Source organism: Triticum aestivum, chromosome 3A (assembly GCF_018294505.1).
Source record: "Triticum aestivum cultivar Chinese Spring chromosome 3A, IWGSC CS RefSeq v2.1, whole genome shotgun sequence".
NCBI lineage: Eukaryota > Viridiplantae > Streptophyta > Magnoliopsida > Poales > Poaceae > Triticum > Triticum aestivum.
The window spans coordinates 556,789,697-556,807,654 of NC_057800.1; positions in this window are offsets into that span (position 1 = coordinate 556,789,697).

Below are 17,958 nucleotides of genomic sequence, written 5' to 3' on the forward strand. Positions count from 1 at the left end.
AAGCCTGAAACTGAGTGCTTCTACTTCAAGCAGACTGGTCACTGGAAGCAGAACTGCCCCAAGTATTTGGCGGATAAGAAGGATGGCAAGGTGAACAAAGGTATGTGCGATATACATGTTATTGATGTGTACCTTACTAATGCTAGTAGTAGCACCTGGGTATTTGATACTGGTTCTGTTGCTAACATTTGCAACTCGAAACAAGGACTACGGATTAAGCGAAGATTGGCTAAGGACGAGGTGACGATGCAGGTGGGAAATGGTTGCAAAGTCGATGTGATCGCGGTAGGCAAGCTACCTCTACATCTACCTTCGGGATTAATATTAGACCTAAATAATTGTTATTTGGTGCCAGCATTGAGCATGAACATTATATCTGGATCTTGTTTGATGTGAGACGGTTATTCATTTAAATCAGAGAATAATGGTTGTTCTATTTATATGAGTAAAATCTTTTATGGTCATGCACCCATGAAGAATGGTCTATTCTTATTAAATCTCGGTAGTAGTGACACACATATTCATAATGTTGAAGCCAAAAGATGCAGAGTTGATAATGATAGTGCAACTTATTTGTGGCACTGCCGTTTAGGTCATATCGGTATAAAGCGCATGAAGAAACTCCAAACTGATGGACTTTTGGAACCACTTGATTATGAATCACTTGGTACTTGTGAACCGTGCCTTATGGGTAAGATGACAAAAACACCATTCTCCGGTACTATGGAGAGAGCAACAAATTTGTTGGAAATCATACATACAGATGTATGTGGTCCGATGAATGTTGAGGCTCGTGGCGGATATCGTTATTTTCTCACCTTCACAGATGACTTTAGCAGATATGGGTATATCTACTTAATGAAACATAAGTCCGAAACATTTGAAAAGTTCAAAGAATTTCAGAGTGAAGTTGAAAATCATCGTAACAAGAAAATAAAATTCCTACGATCTGATCATGGAGGAGAATATTTGAGTTACGAGTTTGGTGTACATTTGAAACAATACGGAATAGTTTCGCAACTCACGCCACCCGAAACACCACAGCGTAATGGTGTGTCCGAACGTCGTAATCGTACTTTACTTGATATGGTGCGATCTATGATGTCTCTTACTAATTTACCGCTATCGTTTTGGGGTTATGCTCTAGAGACGGCCGCATTCACGTTAAATAGGGCACCATCAAAATCCGTTGAGACGACGCCTTATGAACTGTGGTTTGGCAAGAAACTGAAGTTGTCGTTTCTGAAAGTTTGGGGCTACGATGCTTATGTGAAGAAGCTTCAACCTGATAAGCTCAAACCCAGATCGGAGAAATGTGTCTTCATAGGATATCCAAAGGGAACTATTGGATACACCTTCTAGCACAGATCCGAAGGCAAGACTTTTGTTGCTAAATTCGGAAACTTTCTAGAGAAGGAGTTTCTCTCGAAAGAAGTGAGTGGGAGGAAAGTAGAACTTGATGAGGTAACTGTACCTCCTCCCTTATTGGAAAGTAGTACATCAGAGAAACCAGTTTCTGTGACACCTACACCAATTAGTGAGGAAGCTAATGATGATGATCATGAAACTTCAGAACAAGATACTACTGAACCTCATATATCAAACAGAGTAAGATCCGCACCAGAGTGGTACGGTAATCCTTTTCTGGAAGTCATGCTATTAGATCATGATGAACCTACAAACTATGGATAAGCGATGGTGAGCCTAGATTCCGCAAAATGGCTTGAAGCCATGAAATCTGAGATGGGATCCATGTATGAGAACAAAGTGTGGACTTTGGTTGACTTGCCCAAAGATCGTCAAGCAATTGAGAATAAATGGATCTTCAAGAAGAAGATTGATGCTGACGGTAATGTTATTGTCTACAAAGCTCGACTTGTCGCAAAAGGTTTTCGACAAGTTCAAGGGATTGACTACAATGAGACCTTCTCACCCGTAGCGATGCTTAAGTCTGTCCGAATCATGTTAGCAATTGCCGCATTTTATGATTATGAAATTTGGTAGATGGATGTCAAAACTGCATTCCTGAATGGATTTCTGGAAGAAGAGTTGTATATGATGCAGCCGGAAGGTTTTGTCGATCCAAACGGAGCTAACAAAGTGTGTAAGCTCCAGCGATCCATTTATGGACTGGTGCAAGCCTCTCGGAGTTGGAATAAACGCTTTGATAGTGTGATCAAAGCATTTGGTTTTGTACAGACTTTTGGAGAAGCCTATATTTACAAGAAAGTGAGTGGGAGCTCTGTAGCATTTCTGATATTATATGTAGATGACATATTACTAATTGGAAATGATATAGAATTTCTGGATAGCATAAAGGGATACTTGAATAAGAGTTTTTCAACGAAAGACCTCGGTGAAGCTGCTTACGTATTGGGCATTAAGATCTATAGAAATAGATCAAGACGCTTAATTGGACTTTCACAAAGCACATACCTTGACAAAGTTTTGAAGAAGTTCAAAATGGATCAAGCAAAGAAAGGATTCTTGCCTGTGATACAAGGTGTGAAATTGAGTAAGACTCAATGCCTGACCAATGCAGAAGATAGAGAGAAAATGAAAGATGTTCCCTATGCTTCAGCCATAGGCTCTATCATGTATGCAATGCTGTGTACCAGACCTAATGTGTGTCTTGCTATAAGTCTAGCAGGGAGGTACCAAAGTAATCCAGGAGTGGATCACTGGACAGCAGTCAAGAACATCCTGAAATACCTGAAAAGGACTAAGGATATGTTTCTCATATATGGAGGTGATAAAGAGCTCATCGTAAATGGTTACGTTGATGCAAGCTTTGACACTGATCCGGATGATTCTAAATCGCAAACCGGATACATGTTTACATTAAACGGTGGAGCTGTCAGTTGGTGCAGTTCTAAACAAAGCGTTGTGGCGGGATCTACTTGTGAAGCGGAGTACATAGCTGCTTCAGAAGCAGCAAACGAAGGAGTCTGGATGAAGGAGTTCATATCCGATCTAGGTGTCATACCTAGTGCATCGGGTCCAATGAAAATCTTTTCTGACAATACTGGTGCAATTGCCTTGGCAAAGGAATCCAGATTTCACAAGAGAACCAAGCACATCAAGAGACGCTTCAATTCCATCCGGGATCTAGTCCAGGTGGGAGACATAGAGATTTGCAAGATACATACGGATCTGAATGTTGCAGACCCGTTGACTAAGCCGCTTCCACGAGCAAAACATGATCAGCACCAAAGCTCCATGGGTGTCAGAATCATTATTGTGTAATCTACATTATTGACTCTAGTGCAAGTGGGAGACTGAAGGAAATATGCCCTAGAGGCAATAATAATGTTATTATTTTATTTCCTTATATCATGATAAATGTTTATTATTCATGCTAGAATTGTATTATCCGGAAACATAATACTTGTGTGAATACATAGACAAACTAAACGTCACTAGTATGCATCTACTTAACTAGCTCGTTAATCAAAGATGGTTATGTTTCCTAACCATAGACATGTGTTAACGGGATCACATTATTAGGAGAATGATGTGATTGACATGACCCATTCCATTAGCTTAGCACCAGATCGTTTAGTGTGTTGCTATTGCTTTCTTCATGACTTATACATGTTCCTATGACTATGAGGTTATGCAACTCCCATTTGCCGGAGGAACACTTTGTGTGCTACGAAACGTCACATTGTAACTGGGTGATTATAAAGGAGCTCTACAGGTGTCTCCAAAGGTAAATGTTGGGTTGGCATATTTCGAGATTAGGATTTGTCACTCCGATTGTCGGAGAGGTATCTCTGGGCCCTCTCGGTAATGCACATCACATAAGCCTTGCAAGCATTGCAATTAATGAGTTAGTTGTGAGATGATGTATTACGGAACGAGTAAAGAGACTTGCCGGTAACAAGATTGAACTAGGTATTAAGATACCGACGATCGAATCTCGGGCAGGTAAACATACCGATGACAAAGGGAACAACGTATGTTGTTATACGGTCTGGCCGATAAAGATCTTTGTAGAATATGTGGGAGCCAATATGAGCATCCAAGTACCACTATTGGTTATTGACCGGAGACATGTCTCGGTAATGTCTACATTGTTCTCGAACCCGTAGGGTCCGCACGCTTAAGGTTTCGATGACAGCTATGTTATGAGTTTATGAGTTTGGTGTACCGAAGTGAGTTCGGAGTCCCGGATGTGATCATGGACATGATGAGGAGTCTCGAAATGGTTGAGACATAAAGATTGATATATTGGATGACTATATTCGGACACCGGAAGTGTTCCGGGTGATTTCCAAGAAAACCGGAGTGCCGGAGGGTTACCGGAACCCCCTCGGGAGAAGTAATGGGCCTTATGGGCCTTAGTGGAGAGAGAGGGGCGACCAGGGTGGGCCACGCGCCCCCTCCCCCTCTGGTCCAAATTGGACTAGGAGAGGGGGGCGGCACCCCCCTTTCCTTCTCCCTCTCCCCCTTCCTTTCCCCCTCCTAGTAGGAGTAGGAAAGAGGGGAGTCCTACTCCTACTTGGAGGAGGACTTCTCCTCCTTGGCGCGCCATAGGTCCGGCCGGCCTCCTCCCCTTGCTCCTTTATATACGGGGGCAGGGGGCACCCCTAGACACAAAAGTTGATCCACGTGATCATTTTCTTAGCCATGTGCGGTGCCCCCTTCCACCATACTCCTTGATAATATTGTAGCGGTGCTTAGGCGAAGCCCTGCGACGGTAGAACATCAAGATCGTCACCGCTGTCGTGCTGACGGAACTCTTCACCGACACTTTGTTGGATCGGAGTCCGGGGATTGTCATTGAGCTGAACGTGTGCTAAAACTCAGAGGTTTTGTAGTTTCGGTGCTTGATCGATCGGGCCGTGAAGACGTACGTCTACATCAACCGCGTTGTCATAATGCTTCCGCTGTCGGTCTACGAGGGTACGTAGATCACACTCTCCCCTCTCGTTGCTATGCATCACCATGATCTTGCGTGTGTGTAGGAATTTTTTTGAAATTACTACGTTCCCCAACAAAAATGTAGTACAAACTGGATAAGGAACAGATCTATTATTGGTTGAAAAAAGGATAGAAAGTGGCGGCTGGTGGACAAGTCAACAGAGTATGTCTAGGATTAGATTTGTTGCCATCACATAGTAAAAGGTCTCCAAGATTAGATTTGCTACCCTCACATAGTAAAAGGTCTCAGGATTAGATTTGCTGACCTCACATAGTAAAAGGTCTCCAGGATTAGATTTGCTGCCCTCACATAGTAAAAGGTCTCCAGGATTAGATCTGCTGCCCTCACATAGTACAATGGCAACCCTGCTGTTTTCCCCAGTATGATAAGTAAGTTGCTCCTTTACGTTGCTGAGTGTCCTGGTGTCCCCACGGTCCCATGCCCTTAAACCAACTCTTTAGCTGATGTTGATTTACTGTGTCTGGTAAACAAGCAATGCCACCATTAAAGTAATCCCATATTTGAGGAATCTCATTGTTGATCGTAATTCTTCTGGTAACATGAAGCATCGCTGACGTTTTAAAATTTCTATTGTCCTTGCGTGATTGCCATGAACATATTTAAGATGCTTCTTTTCATTTTGTATATGTTTTGTATATTCTTATTGACCAGCAACTGTTTACTTTCTATCTTTTTGTGCAGATAGGGATATGCATTTCACCTTGTTGCTATTATGACCTTTTGGTGAACTGCAGAAAACACTTTTTTTGGAATGAGTGTCTTGTGCAGTTCAACTAAAATGTCACGTGGGCAACATCTCTCAATTTTAGTGGAACTGCACAAAATGGTGATTGGAGTTTCCAAAATCTCCACCATGTTCTGCTGGTAATCTCGTGCAACATTTTATTAGCCTTTACAAGATGGAGCCGTCACTATCACCACAGTGGCACTTTATTTTAGTGGAACTGCACAAAAGGATAAGAAAATTATAGTTGCACCTTACATGAGCTGGACAGCCAACCTTAATGTTCCTCAATTTTAGTGCAACTACTAAAGAAGAACCTGCCAGCTCACAAGAGCAAGTACTTCTTGCTAGCTGAATGATTGAGGGAGTCCTGGATTAGGGGGTGTCCGGATGGCCGGACTATACCTTCATCCGGACTCCTGGACTACGAAGATACAAGATTGACGACTTCGTCCCGTGTCCGGAAGGGACTTTCCTTGGCGTGGAAGGCAAGCTTGGCGATACGGATATGCGGATCTCCTACCATTGTATCCGACTTTGTGTAACCCTAATCCTCTCCGGTGTCTATATAAACCGGAGGGTTTTAGTCCGTAGGACAACATACACAACAACAATCATACCATAGGCTAGCTTCTAGGGTTTAGCCTCTCCGATCTCGTGGTAGATCTACTCTTGTACTACCCATATCATCAATATTCATCAAGCAGGACATAGGGTTTTACCTCCATCGAGAGGGCCCGAACCTGGGTAAAACTTCGTGTCCCTCGCCTCCTGTTACCATCCATCCTAGACGCATAGTTCGGGACCCCCTACCCGAGATCCGCTAGTTTTGACACCGACATTGGTGCTTTCATTGAGAGTTCCTCTGTGCCGTCACCATCAGGTTCGATGGCTCCTACGATCACCAATAACGATGTAGTCCAGGGTGAGACCTTCCTCCCCGGATAGATCTTCGTCTTCGGCGGCTTCGCACTTCGGGCCAATTCACTTGGCCATCTGGAGCAGATCGAAATCTACGCCCCTGGCCGTCAGGTCAGATTTGGAAGTTTAAACTACAAGGCTGACATCCGCGGGGACTTGATCATCGACGATTCGAGCCACTGCCGAGCGCGCCGCACTGTCCCGACGAGCATGATCTAGCTCTGCGCCGAACAGTGCCCTGGAGGCCGCACCCGCATCGTCTTCGACCCTTAATTCGGAGCCAACGGCGCCGATCGAGGATAGGTGGTTGGACGCCGCCTCGGGAGCTGCGATCCCAACAGCGATCGAGCCGAACACCAGCCCCGCACTCTGCGAGACTCGTGACTCCAAGGAGCCGGACTCCTCTCCGGACTCCGAACCCTCCGCGCCCCTGCCAATCGAATCCGATTGGGCGCCAATCACGGAGTTTACTGCCACGGACATCTTTCAGCACTCGCCTTTCGGCGATATTCTGAAGACACTGATGTCTCTATCTTTATCAAGAGAGCCCTGGCCGGACTATGGTCAGCAAGGTTGGTGTACAGATGATGAAGAAATTCAAAGCCCACCCACCACCCACTTTGTAGCCACAGTCGACGATTTAACCGACATGCTCGACTTCGACTCCGAAGACATCGATGGTATGGACGCTGATGAAGGAGACGATGAAGAACCAGCGCCTATTAGGACCTGGAAAGCCACCTCGTCATATGACATATACATGGTGGACACCCCAAAAGAAGGAGATGGCGATGGAACAGCGGAGGATGACCCCTCCAAGAAATAGCCTAAGCGCCAGCGTCAGCGGCGCCGCTCAAAATCCCGCCAAAACAAATATGGTGATTCCAGCACGGGAGATAATAATACTCCGGAAAGAGCCGAAGAAAACCCCCTCCAGCAAGATTTAGCACAGGAGGATGGAGAAACCAGCCCTCATGAGAGAGCGGCAGACAGAGAGGTCGAGGACGATAACTATATGCCTCCCTCCGAAGACGAGGCAAGCCTCGACGACGACGAATTTGTCGTGCCAGAGGATCCCGTCGAGCAAGAGCGTTTTCAACGCAGGCTTATGGCCACGGCAAGAAGCCTCAAGAAAAAACAGCAACAGCTTAGAGCCGATCAAGATTTGCTAGTCGACAGATGGACTGAAGTCCTTGCGGCCGAAGAGCATAAACTCGAACGCCCCTCCAAGAGCTACCCAAAGCGCAGGTTGCTACCCCGATTAGAGGAGGAAGCACTTAAACCTACATCACCTGCACTCGATACGGCCGATCGGCCACCCCGTGGCCGCGACAGAGAGGCCTCTCGGCCCTCCACTCAAGCCGCACCCCGTACCAAGACACGGGAAAATGCGCCGGACCTGCAAGATATGTTGGAGGACAAGGCAAGGCAAACAAGATCGATCTACGGATCGCGTGGGCGCCCCACGACTCGAGACGGTAACCGTCACGCCGGCCACAAATTTGGCAGAGCCGAACACAGTAGACAAAGCTCATTGGAGCTACGTCGTGATATAGCCCAGTATAGAGGCGCCACACACCCACTATGCTTCACAGATGAAATAATGGATCATCAAATCCCCGAGGGTTTCAAACCCATAAACATCGAATCATATGATGGCACAACAGATCCTGCGGTATGGATCGAGGATTATCTCCTTCATATCCACATGGCCCACGGCGATGATTTCCATGCCATCAAATACCTCCCACTCAAGCTTAAAGGACCAACTCGGCACTGGCTTAACAGCTTGCCAACAGGATCAATCAGTTGTTGGGAGGACCTGGAAGCCGCATTCCTCGACAATTTCCAGGGCACTTATGTGCGACCCCCAGATGCTGATGACCTAAGTCACGTAATTCAGCAGCCAGAGGAATCGGCCAGGCAATTCTGGACACGGTTCCTAACAAATAAAAATCAAATAGTCGACTGTCCGGACGCTGAGGCCCTAGCAGCCTTCAAGCACAATATCCGTGACGAGTGGCTTGCCCGGCACCTTGGACAGGAAAAGTCGAAGTCTATGGCAGCACTCATGACACTCATGACCCGCTTTTGTGCGGGAGAAGACAGCTGGCTTGCTCGTAGCAACAATATGACCAAGAACCCTGGTAACTCAGATACCAAGGACAGTAGCGGCAGGTCACGTCGTAACAAACAGAAGCGCCGCATTAACAGCGACAATGCTGAGGATACGGTAGTTAATGCCGGATTCAGAGGCTCTAAATGCGGTCAGCGGAAAAAGCCATTCAAAAGGAATCCTAGGGGCCCGTCCAGTTTGGACCGAATACTCGACCACTTGTGCCAGATACATGGCACCCTCGAAAAGCCGGCCAATCACACCAACAGGGATTGTTGGGTGTTCAAGCAGGCAGGCAAGTTAAATGCCGAAAATGAAGACAAGGGGCTGCATAGCGATGACGACGAGGAGCCCCAGCCGCCGAACAACAGTGGACAAAAGGGTTTTCCCCCACAAGTGCGGACGGTGAACATGATATACGCAACCCACGTCCCCAAAAGGGAGCGGAAGCGCGCGTTAAGGGACGTATACGCGGTAGAGCCAGACGCCCCAAAGTTCAACCCATGGTCCTCCTGCCTGATCACCTTTGATCGAAGGGACCATCCCACTAGCATCCATCATGGCGGATTCTACGCATTGGTTCTAGACCCAATTATTGATGGATTTCATCTCACTAGAGTCCTTATGGACGGCGGCAGCAGCTTGAACCTGCTTTACCAGGATACATTGCGGAAAATGGGCATAGATCCCTCGAGGATTAAGCCCACCAAAACGACCTTTAAAGGCGTAATACCAGGTGTAGAGGCCAACTGTATAGGCTCAGTCACACTTGAGGTGGTCTTCGGATCTCCGGATAATTTCCGAAGCGAGGAGTTAATCTTCGACATAGTCCCATTCCGCAGTGGTTATCACGCACTGCTCGGGCGAACCGCATTCGCCAGTTTCAATGCGGTACCGCACTACGCATACCTTAATCTCAAGATGCCAGGCCCTCGAGGAGTAATTATGGTCAACGAAAACACCGAACGCTCCCTCTGAACGGAGGATCACACGGCGGCCCTTGCAGCGGAAGTACAAATCAGCCTCTCCAGGCAGTTCTCCAGTCCGGCCACTAAACGACCGGACATCGTCAAGCGCGCCCCTAGTAACCTACAACAAGACCGCCTGGCACGACCCGAGCAGGCATAGCAATGCGTCCCCAACCCCAACCCTCGCAAAAAGCCGACGCCAGTACTTCGCGTACATAACTACGCTCTAGAGATACCATGGGTACATGGGGAGGGGCACCATCACGGCTTAAACCGCACCAGGGGCTGCCAATTTTTTAATTTTCTCTTAATTTCAGGACTCCACTCTTTGGAAGGCCTGTTCGGCAGTTCAATTGCCGCACAAACAATGCAAGAACCAAGGAAGCAGACAAGCCATGCCACATTACGGAACTCCCAGGTGGTCTCTATCACGAGCAGTATACCTGTTTCGCATACCATTCCGCAGCCTGCCCCTGGAACGGACATGTTAAAATAGTCCAACCTTTTGCTTATCGCATTATTTGTATCATTCTGCTTTGATCGCAGCCCTTTTTAAATAAACAATGCATAGCTTTTGTCTATTTTTGCATTACATTTTTTTACAAATATATGTTCCTTAACGACATGTTGCACCCGTACACTTTGGTACGGCCAAAATACCTCAGGGGCTTTAGTACCCCTCAATATGGTGTGAGAAGTCCGAACACTTTAACAAGTGCGGCACCCCGAACTTATAGCATTATATGCATCGGCTCCGAATCATGTCTTGGGTCAATAGTTGGGTTTGCCCAGCTCCTATGTTTTGGTGCCTTACGTTCTGCTATATCGGCTAAGGTAGCACTAGGAGAACCACTACGATTGTGCCCCAGTTGAGCTGGGTCGAGCACCTCAGTGGAGAAAGCTAAAACTAATTGTCATGATGAAGGGAGAGCTAGTCGCTGTTCGAGAGGATTTTCGAGTCCCTAAAGACTTATGCCGCTTAGAGCGAGGAATCGGCTCTATCCGGCCAAGGCGTGGATAGCGCCCCGAACTCGGTCTTCCGAATACCAGGGGCTTCGCCGAAATTTAAAATTATAGAATTCTATGGCTAAGTGAGAGTGTTCACGCATTATAGTCCGATTGCCTTGTTCGTTGGGCTGAGCGCCTCCCTCGAAGGACCCAAACATGGGAAAAAGAGCGCTCAGGTTTATCCCCGAACACCTCAGCACTAGCGGCACGGGGGCAGAAGCCAACGACTCGCCATCTGTCAGAATTGATAAACAGCCGCACAAAAGGTAATATTTTAAATTCTAACAGCATTGCTTAGCGCATGTGAACAAGTTTTTAGCGCACAGGACAAAACGAGCAAGTTTCACTCAAAAATTACATCCGTAGAACATTCATCCGCCACAAGGCAGGCACCCTTCAGAACATCCTTATAATAATTCTCGGGCTTGCGATGCTCTTTCCCTGGTGGTGGCTCGTCCTTCACAAGCTTCTCAGCATCCAGCTTGCCCCAGTGCACTTTAGCACGGGCAAGGGCCTTATGGGCACCTTCAATGCAGACGGAGCGCTTGATGACTTCGAGCCTAGGACAGGCCTCCACCAGCCGCCGCACCAGCCCGAAATAGCTCCCAAGCAGAGCCTCTCCAGGCCACAGCCAAACTATGAAGCCCTTCATGGCCTATTCGGCCACCTTGTGGAGCTCGACCAGTTGCTTCAGCTGGTCGCTCAAGGCACGGGGTGTCCGGCCTCAGCATACTGAGACCAGAACACCTTCTCTGTCGAGCTACCCTCCTCGGCTCGATAGAATGCAGCGGCATCGGACACACTCCGGGGAAGATTTGCAAACGCTCCTAGAGAGCTCCGGATTCGGGTAAGTAACAAGTAACTCACGTTTATGTGTTTGCTTTGCATAAAGAATGCCTTACCCGCCGCTATCTTCTTCACCTCATCCAACTCCTGGATGGTCTTCTGGGATTCGGCCTTGGCAGACTTGGCATTTTCAATAGCCGCCGCGAGCTCGGACGCTTGTGTCTTTGAGTCAAGCTCCAAACTCTCATGTTTTTTCATGAGAACCCGGAGCTCTTGCCGCACCTTGCCAACCTGGGCCTCGTACCTCTCCCGCTCGATGCGCTCCGTGACCGCCCTCTTCTTGGCCTCGACCAGCGCTTGCTTAAGGGTCACCACCTCAGACGTGGCCCCTACAATAGCCATGATAATTCTGTCATTTTTTGCAATTGCACCTTTTTATATATGTTTAAACAAGGTATTTCTTACCTTCATTGTCCTCGAGCTTCTTCTTGGCACACCTGAGCTCTTGCTCGGACCGCTCGAGGTTCTGCTTTAGCGTGTCCACTTCTGCAGTCAGTGCGGCAGACGCAAGCAAAGAAGCCTGCATACGCATATTGACTCCCTTTTGTTAGACTCCTGCGAATTTTATTTGATCCTCTATTCGGCTTTTCTTCCCGAACGCCAAACAGAGCATCAGGGGCTACTGTCTATGCGGTAATATTATTTACACATTCTTTACTTACCTCAAAGCCTGTTAAAAGGCTAGTACAAGCTTCAGTCAGTCCGCTCTTGGCAAACTGAACCTTCTGGACCACCGCACTCATAATGGTGCGGTGCTTCTCGTTGATGGAGGCGCCTTGGAGCGCCTCCAACATATTGTCCGGCGTCTCCGGTTGGACGGGGGTCACCGGCACGGTGGGCTTCCTCCTCTGGGAAGGAGGTCCCCTGCCGGACTCTGGAACCTTTAAAGGTTCCGGAGCGGTGTTCGGCCTAGAGCCGGACTTGGAGCCCTGGGGGGTTTCATCCCCTTTACTCCTAGAGTCCGAGAGGTCGCCTTGCGGCGCCTCCAGGACCACCTCCTCCCGGCTTGGAACCTGTTGGGACAACACTTCGGTGTCGTTCATAGGGCGGGGGGAGGAAGCCGTCGGAAGCGAGTTCACATCTGACGAGTCCAGTGAGCCACTCGACGACGCGTTGAGCCGGTCTTTGGGTGGGCTGCATAAACATATTCGACAAAAGGGAAAGTTGTGCAATAAACGAATACTATGAATTACTCTGGTATCCGGATACTTACGATTTTGCCACCGGCTTGGCCCTGGGTGGCCACTCCTCTCTGCCGTCGTCGGCGTCGGTGGAATAGTATGGAGGAAGGGTTTTCCCCTTCTTGGACCCTTCAGCCTCACCAGTTGGGGCGGCCTTCTTTTTCTTCTCTCCTCCCGCTGGAGGGGGAGAGGTCTCTTCTTCTTCCTCCTCGTCTTCACGGGAGGGATGCGCCTCGGAAACGTCGGATGATGGATCCGACACCTCCTGGCGCCAGGAACTCTTTCGAGTCCCCGTGGCCTTCTTCGTGGCCTTCTTCTCCGGCACCACATAGGGTGCCGGAACCAGCAGCTTCGCCAAACGAGCGTCCGCTGGGCCTTCGGGCAAAGGAGCCGGACAGTTGATCTGTCCGAATGTCTCCTGCCAGTCCTGTCGAAGGTAAGGGGGCTTAGATCCCGCATAGAGTCAAACTATGAAAAACTAATACCCTGTAAAAGGAAAAAAATAGCTTACCGCATGAGTGTGACGCTGCGTACTGAATCCGCGATCCTCGGTAGCGGATGCGGGGGCCTCGGCGCCCTTGAAAAGCACCTTCCAGGCATCTTCGTATGTCGTGTCGAAGAGCCTGCTCAGAGTTCGGTGCCGCCGGGTCAAACTCCCACAGGTTGAAAGCCTGTTGTTGACACGGGAGGATCAGGCGGATGAGCATAACCTGGACTACGTTGACAAGTTTGAGCTTCTTGTCCACCAGGGTTTGGACGCATGTTTGGAGTCCGGTCAGCTCTCCTTTTTTACCCCACGACAGGCCCGTCTCCTTCCAGGAGGTGAGCCGCGTAGGGGGTCCGGATCGAAACTCGGGGGGTGCGACCCATTCGGGGTCACGCGGCTCGGTGATGTAAAACCACCCCGATTGCCACCCCTTCAGGATCTCCACAAAGGAGCCCTCGAGCCATAAGACATTGGGCATCTTGCCCACCATGGCGCCTCCGCACTCCGCCTGGTTGCCACGCACCACCTTAGGCTTGACATTGAAAGTCTTGAGCCATAGGCAGAAATGGGGGCGGATGCGGAGGAAAGCCTCGCACGCGACGATAAACGTCCGAGATGTTGAGGACAAAGTTCGGGGCCAGATCGTGGAAATCCAGGGCATAGTAGAACATGAGCCCCCGGACAAATGGGTGGAGAGTGAAGCCCAGTCCGCAGAGGAAATGGTGGAGGAACACCACCCTCTCATGGGGCCTACGGGTGGGGATGAGCTTCCCCTTTTCGGGAAGCCGGTACGCGATGTCGTTAGACAAGTATCCGGCCTTCCTCAGTTTTTTGATGTGTCCCTCCGTGACGGAGGAGACCATCCACTTGCCTCCCACTCCGGATATGGCTGGAGAAGGTTGAGGTGGGGAGTGCGGACTTGGGCGCTGGAGCTCGAGTGTGCGAGAATGGATAAGCAAGGGAGGAAGAAGGCGTAGGTGAAAAGATGGATCCTTATCCCCTTATATGGGTGGATGCAACTACGTGTCCCCACCAGCCTGGTAAAACTCGCTTATCTCCAAGCGCCGTAATCAATGGCGCGGTTGGGTTACCCACGCCCGTATTGATGAGAATCCCGGAATAAGGGGACCGATCTCTGATTTAACAAGACGTGCCAAGGAAACCGCCTCGCATGACGCGCTGAGGTGGGATAATGAAACAACTCGGATAAAGGCTTGGCCATGGCGTGTCACACTACGAAATACGTCAGCAGATTAGATTTGTGTAAATATTATTCTCTCTATGGCACTATGTGGAAACTTATTTTGTAGAGCCGGACACTATCTTTGTGTTCAAAATCTTCTATGAAGTACTTGGAGGAGGAACCCGCCTTGCAATGCCGAAGACAATCTGCGCGCCGGACTCGTCATCATTGAAGCCTAGTTCAGGGGCTACTAAGGGAGTTCTGGATTAGGGGGTGTCCGGATGGCCGGACTATACCTTCAGCCGGACTCTTGGACTACGAAGATACAAGATTGAAGACTTCGTCCCATGTCCGGAAGGGAATTTCCTTGGCGTGGAAGGCAAGCTTTGCGATACGGATATGCGGATCTCCTACCATTGTAACCGACTTTGTGTAACCCTAACCCTCTCCGATGTCTATATAAACCGGAGGGTTTTAGTCCGTAGGACAACATACACAACAAAAATCATACCATAGGCTAGCTTCTAGGGTTTAGCCTCTCCGATCTCGTGGTAGATCTACTCTTGTACTACCCATATCATCAATATTAATCAAGCAGGACGTAGGGTTTTACCTCCATTGAGAGGGCCCGAACCTGGGTAAAACTTCATGTCCCTCGCCTCCTGTTACCATCCGGCCTAGACGCATAGCTCGGGACCCCCTACCCAAGATCCGCCGGTTTTGACACCGACAATGATGCAATCTTTGCTTCATTTCAGGTGAACTGCAGAAAAAGGCGCATGAATTGAATCATGGAACTCCAGGCAGACCTCATCCAAGTAGAGCTGGAGGTTGAGTTCAAAGAGGCCGCTATTAAAGCGAAATCATGCTCTCATGTCTCCTTGTTTGTGCTGTGCAAACATGCTGTGCAAATAGGAATACTCAACTACAGATGTTGTGACGGTCAAGAGCATTCGCCAAGTTCTTTGATTGTATGACATGGCTAGCCAAGATGGATTTAATCCCGATATTCACTTTATCAAAAGGCTCTAATGGGTTGGTTCTAAATCTTGCAAGCTGGGAATTAGTGAGATGTGTAGGCATCTTTGTTGTACTTATTATTTGGATCTTATTTGTTGGTTCTGAATCTTGCAAGCTGGGAATCAATGAGTGATGATGCAGAGGACAACAACCATAACAAACAGTTCAAACTCGGTAGTATTATCTTTTGTGGAAGTGCGACAAATGTGATGATCGTGTGCGTCCTGAGAATAATAATTCTAATTGTTGTGCATGTTGATCCTGTGGCACTGGTAGAACGAGCGAATGCATTGCTTGTTTTAAGTACAAATTTCTATTAAAGCTAATTAAATTTAAGTAAAGTGACCACTAACTCCTGTTATTACAGTACCAATATAGACCCGCTCATGAACCGATGTATGGCCGAGGGTGCATCTTCTGCCGAGCGTGTAGCGGATGAGGGAGGGGTAGTAACTGTTGTCTCCTGTACACACTCAGCTTACTGTTGAATCCAGCTCCCCAAGAGTTGAAAAACGAACTGCTGCCGTCGCCTACACACTCATTCACTCGAAGAGACTCCAATGGCGATCCGAGGGGTGAGCCTGCTGGATATGTACTTCAGCAAGGAGTTCCCCTTTGTCGGAGTAATGGGCCACGGGTAGGCCAAGCCGAGTCCCATAACCTTTCAAGACATTGGGGCAGGCTGCGCCCCTCAAGACCCCGGGGCGAAGAGCCGCCTCCTGAGGAGTCGACGGCAGGGCAGCCGACTGCCCGCTCACGGTTGTGTCCCAGGGACGACTTCCAAAGAAGCCGGCTTGGGGAGTCGGCCGGCGACTCCAACAAACCATGACCTCATCGGAGGGGACGGGGCAGGGGCATGGCTACAGTGAAGCCCACTCCCCGCCCCTTACACAGGGCAGGCATGGCCACAGCACGCCGTACCCGGGAAGATCTCCGTGCGGCGTGGCACTATTGCCTGGCCGACCCTGACATCAGCACCACAGTACCCAGTCCTGCTCGCACGATGGCTTGTTTGTACGTCCTGGAGGCAGCGGGGTCCACCAGTCAGCGAGACCTCGGGAGACGGTAGGAGAACTGCCAGTCGGACCCGTCGGGAGTAGGCCCGGGGGAGTCGGCCGAGCCCTCCCCCGGGGCCCACGCGCCATTAATCAAGATGAGATGGGGAGTGGCCACAGTGATCGCCCGCCAGGCGGTGGGGCTATTGCCACGACCCCATGACCAAGCCTGCGTCATCAGAAGCATGGCTATAGTAATCAGCGGCCGGCAAGGCCCGCCCGCAGCGGACGCGGCCTGTCGGCTCTGTACCAGACCAGTCGGCGGGGCCCACCAGTCGGTGGAGAAGTCGGAGGTCGGAGGCACTGACGGCGGGGCCCGCGTCTAGTCGAATTACCATTGTACCCCTGGGGGGTAGGCCTATATAAACCCCCCAGGGCACCCATGCAAGGGGGTTGGATCCCAATAGTTCTAGACCATACCAGATAGAAGGAGAGAGCTAGCCTTGCCCTCTTCTACCACCAGAAACAGCTCAAGGAGCAACCTTGTAAACACATGGCCATAGTGATCATTCGGAGACCCCGCAGAGCAGTAGTAGGGGTATTATCTCCCCGGAGAGCCCCGAAGCTGGGTAGGGTAAGATTCGCCGGCGTGCATGTCTTTGCCTCATCCCGTTTCCAGGCACTGGTGACGTTATACTTGCCCCCACCATGATAAGCCATCCGTTGGCATATGTCGCACCAAACCCCCGACATTTTGCGCCCACCGTGGGGCATGGTGCACCGCCGTCCGGAGATCTGTTCTGGACGGGAACCCTTTTCCTCCCTGGCGAGCGCAGCTAGCCAGGCATGCCAGGAGAAGTCTCCATCGACACGCTGCGCTGAGATCGCCTGCGCAGCCAGCTCCTTGGCTGAACTTGTCGGCGAGGTCCGCCTCTCCGACGAACCTGCGTCCGACGCAGGCGCGGGCGGCCCCGAAAACCTCCTCGCGGGCCTCCTCGATCAACTCCATGTTTCCGGCAAGCCTGCCGTAGACTTGGAGTCCATAGGCTCCACCGACCCGATGCTGGTCGACTCCGACACCGCGTCGATCGAGGCGTTCCCCACCAACGTGGTGGTCTGCGACGAACCTCACCCCCACGCAGAGAGTGACGGAAGCACCATCACTGAGGTGCTAGTCATCAGTTATGACGAGTTCCCTGGCGGAGGGGCGCCCGACTCAATCGGCGCGGCGTTGCAAGACCTAGCTGCGCCCATTCCGGAAGATGCTGACACAGAGACGCTAGAAGCGCGCCGCCTTCACCTCGTTGAAGGCGCGAAGAAGCTGGCCAGCATGAGACGCTTGTCAGAAGCTTACCAGCGGGAGATGGATCACGCCCTCGGCGGCTCGCCGGCCCCGGCAGGGCCCAGCCGCCTTGGCGCGGTCCAGCAGCGCGGCGTAGCCATCGCCAGCCTGTTTGGGGCTAGCCTCCCCATGTACGCTACACCGGCGGAGAACATCCGAGCCGCCCAGGCAGTGGCGGATGAGCTAGACAATTTCGAGGGCGAAGAACACTGCCTCATG